The sequence below is a fragment of the Carcharhinus amblyrhynchos genome, unplaced genomic scaffold (genome assembly GCF_965287045.1).
Source record: "Carcharhinus amblyrhynchos unplaced genomic scaffold, sCarAmb.v2.hapA scaffold_93, whole genome shotgun sequence".
Taxonomy (NCBI): domain Eukaryota; kingdom Metazoa; phylum Chordata; class Chondrichthyes; order Carcharhiniformes; family Carcharhinidae; genus Carcharhinus; species Carcharhinus amblyrhynchos.
The window spans coordinates 692,255-704,490 of record NW_027649833.1 but is presented as its reverse complement, the minus strand read 5'-3'; positions in this window follow the sequence as shown (position 1 = coordinate 704,490).

Below are 12,236 nucleotides of genomic sequence, written 5' to 3'. Positions count from 1 at the left end.
ATATCATTGATGAAGACGAACATCTCGCCAGGGCTATCCCCACACCCCCACTTCTTGCCTTCAAACAACCGCACAACATCAAACATTGTTCGCAGTAAACTACCCAGCCTTCAGGAGAACAGTGACCACAACACCACACAACCCTGCCACAGCAACCTCTGCAAGATGTGCCGGATCATCGACACGGACGCCATCATCTCACGTGAGAATACCATCCACCAGGTACACAGTACATACTCTTATAACTCGGCCAATGTTGTCTACTTGATATGCTGCAGGAAAGGATGTCCTGAAGCATGGTACGTTGGGGAGACCATGCAGACGCTACAACAACGGACAAATGAACAACGCTCAACAATCACCAGACAAGAGAGTGTTCTCTTCCTGTTGGGAAACACTTCAGCGGTCTCTGATCTTCTGTGTTCTCCTAATTACTTTATGTTCCCCCTGTACTTTCCATACTCAGGCCTCCACTAACTTGTTACCTTTGCACCTGCTAAAAAACCTTATCAAGTCCTCAAAATTCCTGAGCATCCAGTGTTGTCTGGGATTGCTGCTTCTATGTTTCACCTTAAAGGAAACATATTGAGCCTATACTGTCTTCATTTCCTTTTAGAATGCCTCCACCCCTCCTCCCCACCCCCAGTGCTCTGCTGTAGATTAAAGATTTCCCCACAAGAAGCTGTTCTGAGTCTACATTGGTCAGATCCTGCTTTATCCTCATAAATTTGGCTAGCATAAGCATGATATGTTTCACTTCAGGTTCGTAAGTGCATAAGATATAGGAGCAGGAGTAGGCCATTCAGGCCCTCGAGCCTGCTCCTTCATTCAATCATGGCTGATATGCTCCTCATCCCCATTTTCCTATCTTCTCCCCATAACCCTTCAACCCAATTACCAATTAAAAATCTGTCTAACTCCTGCTTAAATTTACTCACTGTCCCAGCATCCACCACACTTTGGGATAGCGAATTCCACAGACCTACAATCTTTTGGGAGAAGTAGTTTCTTCGCAACTCTGTTTTAAATTTGTTACGCCTTTTCCTAAGATTATGGCCTCTCATCCTAGAATGTTCCATGAGGGGAAGCATCCGCTCCACATCTACTTTATCCAAACCTTTTATGATATTATCTCTCCTCATTCTTCTAAATTTCAGAGAGTATAGGCCTAAACTGTTCAATTTCCCTTCATACATCAAATCTCTCATCTCTGGAATCAATCAAATGAATCACCTCTGAATTGCTTCCAACGTTACCACATCTTTCCTCAAATAAGGGAACGAATCTGTGTACAATACTCCAGGCGCGGTCTCACCAATGCCTTGTATAGTTGTAACGCTGCTTCCATACTTTTATATTCTATTCCTTTAGCTACAAATGCCAACATTGTACATGCTTCCTTTATTCTCTGCTGTGCCTGCATGCTCTGCTGTGACTCATGAATGAGGACACCCAGATCCCTCTGCACCGGAGAACCTGAAGTTTCTTCCCATTTCGATAATAAGTTGCCTTCCCATTTTTCCATCCAAAATGAATGACCTCACACTTATCCACATTAAACTCCATCTTCTGGCCCACTCTTGTCTATATCCATTTGGAGGGTTTTTATTTCCTCATTGCAACTTACTGTCTCACCTACTCAGGTGTGATGCAAATAACAACAAGGGGGCTTTTATCAAACAAAGTTTAATTAAGAATATAGTTAATACACATGGTAAGAAAATTAGCAATAACTTATTACAAACAAAACAAAACCACAATAATGTATAACCTTTAAGAAATATATCTAAGCTGTTCCAATCAAAACCAATCCCATAAACAACCCTTTAAACAAGCTCGACACAGCAAAAACAGATGCTCACGTGATACTGAAATTGAGTCCTTTAGCTGAATGCTGCAGTTCACCTGATAGACTCAGAACAGTTGAAGTCAGAACAGCTTCCCAGAACTTCAGGGACAGACCCTGGTCAAGCCATCAGCAGCAGATTCTCCTCTTCAGAAAGGCAAGACCTTATTCTCAGATAATCAGCAGAATTTCAAAATAAAACAGGGAGAGAGAAACACTTCCATTCGGCTTGCTGTCCCTTCTAAAATCTGAAACTAAACAGCAGCTCAAAACTGAAAACAAAAGAGCTCCTGTCAGCTGACCTGCCAACCAGTTTTCCTCTGAATAATGCAGGGTCATAAAACAACACAGAGTAAAAGTAAATAAACTCCCACTCAAGCCACTTCAGGAGCAATAAAATGGCTCTTGGTAGGCAACCCAGCATCAATAACATCAGCTAAGGTTGTGAGCTGCAGAGAGCATGGTATAAAAAAACCTCTTAATGGCACATTAACGTCACACTCATGTGCTGATGGATTTTCAGCTTTTTAGCACGTCTCAACAGGGTGCAGGCAGCAATTTCCAAAGCAACAACTTCAGAGATAGATCCAATTTCAAACAGCAGAATTTCCAAAAAAGGAAATTTATTTCCTGGCAGATTTGAGTCTCCAACTTCAGAGAGGGGAAGAGAGAGATACTGCTCCCTCTCAACTCAAAAACAGTCTCTAAACTTGATATTTATAGAGTCATAGAGATTTGCAGCATGGAAACAGGCCCTTCAGCCCAACTTGTCCATGCTACCCCTTTTTTTAGAAACCCCTAAACTAATCCCAATTACCTACATTTGGCCCATATCCCCCTATACCCCTTGTACCCATGGAACAGTCTAAATGCTTTTTAAAAGACAAAATTGTACCTGCCTCTACCACTACCTCTGGCAGCTTGTTCCAGACACTCACCTCCCTCTATGTGACAAAATTGCCCCTTTGGACATTTTTGTATCTCTCCCCTCCCACCTTCAGCCTACGCCCTCTAGTTTTAGACTCCCCTATCTTTGGGAAAAGATAATGACTAGATGATCTATTCCCCTCATTATTTTATTGACCTCTATAAGATCACCCCTCAGCCTCCTACGCTCAAGACAAAAAAGTTCCAGTCCACCCAACCTCTCCTTATAACCTAAACCATCAAGTCCCGGTACCATCCGAGTAAATCTTTTCGTAACTCTTTCCAATTTAATAATATTATTTCTATAATAGGGTGAACAGAACTGTACACAGTATTCCAAATGTGGCCTTACCAATGTCTTGTGCAACTTCAACAAGTCATTCCAAATCCTGCATTAAATGTTCTGACCGATGAAACCAAGCATGCTGAATGCCTCTTCACCATTCTGTCTACCTGTGACTCCACTTTCAAGGAGCTATGAAACTATACTCCAAGATCTCTTTGTTCTGTAAGTCTCCCCAACGCCCTCCCATTAATTGAGTACGTCCTGTCCTGGTTCAATCATCCACGATGATTTCCTCACATTCGCCAATACAAATCAAGCTTCAATTGCCAAAGCAACGTAAAATTGTCGCCAAGTGCTTATCCATTTGAGTTGAGCTTTTGGAGTCAATCCAGATTAGCTTCCATACTTTTTCTCATAGTAATTATCCTTTTCTCGCCACTGAAGCGATCTTTGCGGCAAAGTTCTTACCTAGAAGAGTTGAGCATTTTGCGTAAACGTCCGTTAGTTTGCAATGATTCCCTCAATGCCATACTGAGTTTTCTGCCAAGTTATTCTTATAGTGGCGACCACCTCATCTCGATGTGCTAAGCACGTTTACGAAATCCGCAATGTTTCCTGACTTTCGCCACACCAGTCAAGTTTCATCAGCCAAAGCAAGGTGACATTGCCGCCAAGTGCTTATCCCGTTGAGTTAAGCATTTGGAGTCAATACACATTCGAATCCAATCTTTCTCTTCTGGTAATTAAACATTTTTCGCCACTGATCTGAAATTGTGGCAAAGTGCTTATCTCAATGAGTTGAGCAATTATTGTCATTCACAAATAGTACACAATGATTCTGTCAATGTCATAGAGAATTTTCTACCAAGTATTGTGGCGAAGAACTCGTTCGATTATTAACCATTTTCACTAAATCAGAGATGATTCCAAATTTTAACCCATCACAATCAAGCTTTATTAGCCAATCAATGTGACGTTGCAGCCAAATGCTTATCCCATTGAGTAAAGCATTTATGAAAATCCACATTAGCTTCCCATGTTTCTTACGTAGTAATCAACCATTTTTCATCGCGGAACTGAATCAGCATCAAAGCGCTTATCTCAATGAGTTGAGTGATTTGCGTAAATCTCCATTACTTTCCAATCATTCTCTCAATGTCATACAGTTTTCTGCCTAGTTATTCATATTGTGGTGAAGAGCTCAGTCACCTATAACAATCAAGCTTCATTCGCCAAGCTGCGGGTCATTGCCGCCAAATGAAGCATTCAAATCAATCCACATGAGCTTCCCATCGTTGTGTCATAGTAATAAACCACCTTTCGACACTGAGCTGATATTGCTGCACAGTGCTTATGTTGATGAGTGGAAGAATTGTCGGAAATCTCCATTGGTTTCCAATGACGCTCTCAATGTCATACAGTTTTCTGCCTAGTTATTCATATTGTGGTGAAGAACTCATTCGATGTGTTAAGCATTTTCATGAAATCCAAAATGTTTCGAAAATTCCATCCCTACCAATCAAGCACTGTTCTCCGAACAACGTGATCTTGCCACCAAGTGCCTATCCCGTTGAGTTAAGCATTTGGAGTCCATCCAGTTTAGTTTCCATTCTTTCTCTCATAGTATTTATCCTTTCTTTGCCACTGAAATGATATTGCTGCAAAGTAATGATCTCGGTTAGTTTAGCAAATCATTCTCTCAATGGCATAGAGGGGTTTCTGCCTAGTTACTCACATTGTGGCGAAGACCTCATCCCGATGCTCGAAGCATGGTTACTAAATCCACAACGTTTCCAAACTGTCACCCATACCAACACCCTTTATGCGCCAAAGCAAGGTGACATTCCTGCCAAGTGTCTATCCCGTTGAGTTAAGCATTTGGAGTCAATACAGATTGGCTTCCGTTCTTTCCCTTCTGGTAATTAAACATTTTTCGCCACTGATCTGATATTGTGGCAAAGTGCTTATCTCGATGAGTTGAGCAATTTTTGCCATTCACAAATAGTACACAATGATTCAGTCAGTGTCATAGAGAATTTTCTGCCAAGTATTGTGGCGAAGAACTCGTTCGATTATTAACCATTTTCACAAAATCCACGATGATTTCCTCACATTCACCAATACAAATCAAGCTTCATTTGCCAAAGCAACGGAAAATTGTCGCCAAGTGCTTATCCAATTGAGTTGAGCTTTTGGAGTCAATCCAGATTAGCTTCCAATCTTTTTCTCAGAGTAATTATCCTTTTCTCGCCACTGAAGCGATATTTGAGGCAAAGTTCTTATCCAGAAGAGTTGAGCATTTTGCGTATACGTCCGTTAGTTTGCAATGATTCCCTCAATGTCGTACGGAGTTTTCTGCCAAGTTATTCTTATAGTGGCAACCACTTCATCTCGATGTGCTAAGCACGTTTTCGAAATCCGCAATATTTCCTCACTTTCGCCACACCAGTCAAGTTTCATCAGCCAAAGCAAGGTGACATTGCCGCCAAGTTTTTTTTTAAAAATAAGACTGGTCGGCGCAACATTGTGGGCCGAAGGGCCTGTTCCGCGCTGTAATGTTCTATGTTCTATGTTCTATGTAATGTTCTATGTTCTATGTTCTATGTTCTAAGTGTCTATCCCGTTGAGTTTAGCATTTGGAGTCAATACACATTCGCTTCCAATCTTTCTCTTCTGGTAGTTAAACATTTCTCGCCAATGATCTGAGATTGTGGCAAAGTGCTTATCTCGATCAGTTGAGAAATTTTTGTCATTCACAATTAGTACACAATGATTCAGTCAATGTGATAGAGAATTTTCTGCCAAGTATTGTGGCGAAGAACTCGTTTGATTATTCACCATTTTCACTAAATCTGCGATGATTTCCTCACATTCGCCAATACAAATCAAGCTTCATTTGTCAAATGTGATCTTGCAGCCAAATGCTTATCCCATTGAGTAAAGCATTTAAGGAAAACGGCGTTAGCTTCCCATGTTTCTTATGTAGCAATGAACCATTTTTCGTCGCGAAAATGAATTAGCTTCAAAGTGGATATCTCAATCCAAGCGATTTGCGTAAAGCTCCAATACTTTCCAATCATTCTCTCAATGTCATACCGTTTTCTGCTAGTTACCCATATTATGCTAAAGAGTTCATTCGATGGGTTTAGCATTTTCATGAAACTCAAAATTTTTCCATACTTCCATTCATACCAATCAAGCACTGTTCTCTGAACAACGTGATCTTGCCACCAAGTGCCTAACCCGTTGAGTGAAGCATTTGGAGTCCATCCAGTTTAGTTTCCATTCTTTCTCTCATAGTATTTATCCTTTTTTTGCCCCTGAAATGATATTGCTGCACAGTAATGATCTCGGTTAGTTTAGTAAATCATTCTCTCAATGGCATAGAGGGTTTTCTGCCAAGTTATTCACATTGTTGTGAAGACCTCATCCCGATGCTCGAAGCATGGTTACTAAATCCACAACGTTTCCAAACTGTCAGCCATACCAACAACCTTTATGCGCCAAAGCAAGGTGACATTGCCGCCAAGTGTCTATCCCGTTGAGTTAAGCATTTGGAGTCAATACACATTCGCTTCCAATCTTTCTCTTCTGGTAAGTAAACATTTTTCGCCTCTGATCTGATATTGTGGCAAAGTGCTTATCCAGATGAGTTGAGCAATTTTTGTCATTCACAAATCGTACACAATGATTCTGTCAATGTCATAGAGAATTTTCTGCCAAGTATTGTGGCGAAGAACTCGTTCGATTATTAACCATTTTCACTAAATCAGAGATGATTCCAAATTTTAACCCACCGCAATCAAGCTTCATTAGCCAATCAATGTGATGTTGCAGCCAAATGCTTACCCATTGAGTAAAGCATTTATGAAAATCCTCATTAGCTTCCCATGTTTCTTACCTAGTAATGAACCATTTTTCATCGCGGAACTGAATCAGCATCATGCGCTTATCTCAATGAGTTGAGTCATTTGCGTAAATCTCCATTACTTTCCAATCATTCTCTCAATGTCATACAGTTTTCTGCCTAGTTATTCATATTGTGGTGAAGAGCTCAGTCACCTATACCAATCAAGCTTCATTCACCAAGCTGCGGGTCATTGCCGCCAAATGAAGCATTCAAATCAATCCACATGAGCTTCCCATCGTTGTGTCATAGTAATAAACCACCTTTCGCCACTGAGCTGATATTGCTGCACAGTGCTTATGTCGATGAGTGGAAGAATTGTCGGAAATCTCCATTGGTTTCCAATGATGATCTCAATGTCATACAGTTTTCTGCCTAGTTATTCATATTGTGGTGAAGAACTCATTCGATGTGTTAAGCATTTTCATGAAATCCAAAATGTTTCGAAAATTCCATCCCTACCAATCAAGCACTGTTCTCCGAACAACGTGTTCTTGCCACCAAGTGCCTATCCCGTTGAGTTAAGCATTTGGGGTCCATCCAGTTTAGTTTCCATTCTTTCTCTCATATTATTTATCCTTTTTTGTCTCTGAAATGATATTGCTGCAAATGAATGATCTCTGTTAGTTTAGCAAATCATTCTCTCAATGGCATAGAGGGTTTTATGCCATGTTATTCACATTGTGGCGAAGACCTCATCCCGATGCACTCAGCACGGTTACTAAATCCACAACGTTTCCAAACTGTCAGCCATACCAACAACCTTTATGCGCCAAAGCAAGGTGACATTGCCGCCAAGTGTCTATCCCGTTGAGTTAAGCATTTGGAGTCAATACACATTCAATCCAAACTTTCTCTTTTGGTAATTAAACATTTTTCGCCACCTATCTGATATTGCGGCAAAGTGCTTATCTCGATGAGTTGAGCAATTTTTGTCATTCACAATTAGTACACAATGATTCAGTCAATGTGATAGAGAACTTTCTGCCAAGTATTGTGGCGAAGAACCCGTTCGATTATTAACCATTTTTACGAAATCCACGATGATTCCAAATTTGAACCCATCGCAATCAAGCTTTATTCGCCAATCAATGTGATCTTGCAGCCAAATGCTTATCCAATTCAATAAAGCATTTAAGGAAATTGACGTTAGCTTCCCATGTTTCTTATGTCGTAATTAACCATTTTGCGTCGCGGAACTGAATTAGCATCAAAGTGCTTATCTCAATGAGTTGAGCGATTTCCGTTAATCTCTAATACTTTCCAATCATTCTCTCAATGTCATACAGTTTTCTGCCTAGTTACTCGTATTGTGGTGAAGAGCTCATTCGATGGGTTTAGCATTTTCATGAAACCGAAAATTTTTCCAAACTTCCATCTCGACTAATCAAGCACTGTTCTCTGAACTACGTGATCTGGCCACCAAGTGCCTATCCCGTTGAGTTAAGCATTCGGAGTCAATCCAGTTTAGTTTCCATTCTTTCTCTCACAGTATTATTCCTTTTTTTGTCACTGAAATGATATTGCTGCAAAGTAATGATCTCGGTTAATTTAGTAAATCATTCTGTCAATGGCATAGGGTGTTTTCTGCCAAGTTATTCACATTGTGGCGAAGACCTCATCCCAATGCTCGAAGCATGCTTACTAAATCCACAACGTTTCCAAACTGTCAGCAATACCAACAACATTTATGCGCCTAAGCAAGGTGACATTGCCGCCAAGTGTCTATCCGTTGAGTTAAGCATTTGGAGTCAATACACATTCGCTTCCAATCTTTCTCTTCTGGTAATTAAACATTTTTCGCCACTGATCTGATATTGTGGCAAAGTGCTTATCTCGATGAGTTGAGCAGTTTTTGTCATTCACAAATAGTACACAATGATTCAGTCAATATCATAGAGAATTTTCTGCCAAGTATTGTGGCGTACGATAATTAACCATTTTCACTAAATCCAAGATGATTCCAAATTTTAACGCATCGCAATCAAGCTTTATTCGCCAATCAATGTGATGTTGCAGCCAAATGCTTATCCCATTGAGTAAAGCATTTATGAAAATCCACATTAGCTTCTCATGTTTCTTACGTAGTAATGTACCATTTTTCATCGCGGAACTGAATTAGCGTCAAAGCGTTTACCTCAATGAGTTGAGTGATTTGCATAAATGACCCTTAGTTTCCAATCATTCTCTCAATGTCATACAGTTTTCTGCCTACTTATTCATATTGTGGTGAAGAGCTCATTCACCTATCCCTGTCAAGCTTCATTCGCCAAGCTGCGAGTCATTGCCGCCAAATGAAGCATTCAAATCAATCCACATGAGCTTCCCATCGTTGTGTCATAGTAATAAACCACCTTTCGCCACTGAGCTGATATTGCTGCACAGTGCTTATGTCGATGAGTGGAAGAATTGTCGGAAATCTCCATTGGTTTCCAATGATGATCTCAATGTCATACAGTTTTCTGCCAAATTATTCATATTGTGGTGAAGAACTCATTCGATGTGTTAAGCATTTTCATGAAATCCAAAATGTTTCGAAAATTCCATCCCTACCAATCAAGCACTGTTCTCCGAACAACGTGATCTTGCCACCAAGTGCCTATCCCGTTGAGTTAAGCATTTGGAGTCCATCCAGTTTAGTTTCCATTCTTTCTCTCATTGTATTTATCCTTTCTTTGCCACTGAAATGATATTGCTGCAAAGTAATGATCTCGGTTAGTTTAGCAAATCATTCTCTCAATGGCATAGAGGGTTTTATGCCATGTTATTCACATTGTGGCGAAGACCTCATCCCGATGCTCTCAGCACGGTTTCTAAATCCACAACGTTTCCAAACTGTCAGCCATACCAACAACCTTTATGCGCCAAAGCAAGGTGACATTGCCGCCAAGTGTCTATCCCGTTGAGTTAAGCATTTGGAGTCAACACACATTCGCATCCAAACTTTCTCTTCTGGTAATTAAACATCTTTCGCCACCTATCTGATATTGTGGCAAAGTGCTTATCTCGATGAGTTGAGCAACTTTTGTCATTCACAATTAGTACACAATGATTCAGTCAATATCATAGAGAACTTTCTGTCAAGTATTGTGGCGAAGACTTGTTCGATTATTAACCATTTTTACGAAATCCACGATGATTCCAAATTTGAACCCATCGCAATCAAGCTTAATTCGCCAATCAATGTGATCTTGCAGCCAAATGCTTATCCCATTGAGTAAACAATTTAAGGAAAACGGCGTTAACTTCCCATGTTTCTTATGTCGTAAAAAACCATTTTTCGTCGCGAAAATGAATTAGCTTCAAAGTGGATATCTCAATGAGTTGAGCGATTTGCGTAAATCTCCAATACTTTCCAATCATTTTCTCAATGTCATACAGTTTTCTGCTAGTTACCCATATTATGCTGAAGAGTTCATTCGATGGGTTTAGCATTTTCATGAAACTCAAAATTTTTCCATACTTCCATTCATACCAATCAAGCACTGTTCTCTGAACAACGTGATCTTGCCACCAAGTGCCTATCCCGTTGAGTTAAGCATTCGGAGTCAATCCAATTTAGTTTCCATTCTTTCTCTCATAGTATTGATCCTTTTTTTGCCACTGAAATGATATTGCTGCAAAGTAATGATCTCGGTTCGTTCAGTAAATCATTCTCTCAATGGCATAGAGGGTTTGCTGCCAAGTTATTCACATTGTGGGGAAGACCACATCCCGATGCTCGAAGCATTGTTACTAAATGCACAACGTTTCCAAACTGTCAGCCATACCAACAACCTTTATGCGCCTAAGCAAGGTGACATTGCCGCCAAGTGTCTATCCCGTTGAGTTAAGAATTTGGAGTCAACACACATTCGCTTCCAATCTTTCTCTTCTGGTAGTTTAACATTTCTCGCCACTGATCTGATATTGTGGCAAAGTGCTTATCTCGATGAGTTGAGCATTTTTTGTCATTCACAATTAGTACACAATGATTCTGTCTATGTCATAGAGAATTTTCTGCCAAGTATTGTGGCGAAGAACTCGTTCGATTATTAACCATTTTCACTAAATCCAAGATGATTCCAAATTTTAACCCATCGCAATCAAGCTTTATTAGCCAATCAATGTGATGTTGCAGCCAAATGCTTACCCATTGAGTAAAGTATTTATGAAAATCCTCATTAGCTTCCCATGTTTCTTTCGTAGCAATGAACCATTTTTCATCGCGGAACTGAATCAGCATCAAAGCGCTTATCTCAATGAGTTGAGTGATTTGCGTAAATCTCCATTACTTTCCAATCATTCTCTCAATGTCATACAGTTTTCTGCCTAGTTATTCATATTGTGGTGAAGAGCTCATTCACCTGTACCAATCAAGCTTCATTCGCCAAGCTGCGGATCATTGCCGCCAAATGAAGCATTCAAATCAATCCACATGAGCTTCCCATCGTTGTGTCATAGTAATGAACCACCTTTCGCCACTGAGCTGATATTGCTGCACAGTGCTTATGTCAATGAGTGGAAGAATTGTCGGAAATCTCCATTGGTTTCCAATGATGATCTCAATGTCATACAGTTTTCTGCCTAGTTATTCATATTGTGGTGAAGAACTCATTCGATGTGTTAAGCATTTTCATGAAATCCAAAATGTTTCAAAACTTCCATCCCTACCATTCAATAACTGTTCTCCGAACAACGTGATCTTGCCTCCAAGTGCCTATCCCATTGAGTTAAGCATTTGGAGTCCATCCAGTTTAGTTTCCATTCTTTCTCTCATAGTATTTGTCCCTTTTTGCCACTGAAATGATATTGCTGCAAAGCAGTGATGTCGGTTAGTTTAGCAAATCATTCTCTCAATGGCATAGAGGGTTTTATGCCATGATATTCACACTGGGGCGAAGACCTCATCCCGATGCTCTCAGTACGGTTACTAAATCCACAACGTTTCCAAACTGTCAGCCATACCAACAACATTTATGCGCCTAAGCAAGGTGACATTGCTGCCAAGTGTCTATCCTGTATGCTTACATTTGGAGTCAATACACACTCTCTTCCAAACATTCCCTTCTGGTAATTAAACATTTTTCGCCACCTATCTGATAATGTGGCAAATTGCTGATCTCGATGAGTTGAGCAATTTTTGTCATTCACAATTAGTACACAATGATTCAGTCAACGTCATAGAGAACTTTCTATCACGTATTGTGGGGAAGAACTCGTTAGATTATTAAACATTTTTACGAAATCCACGATGATTCCAAATTTGAACCCAACTCAATCAAGCTTTA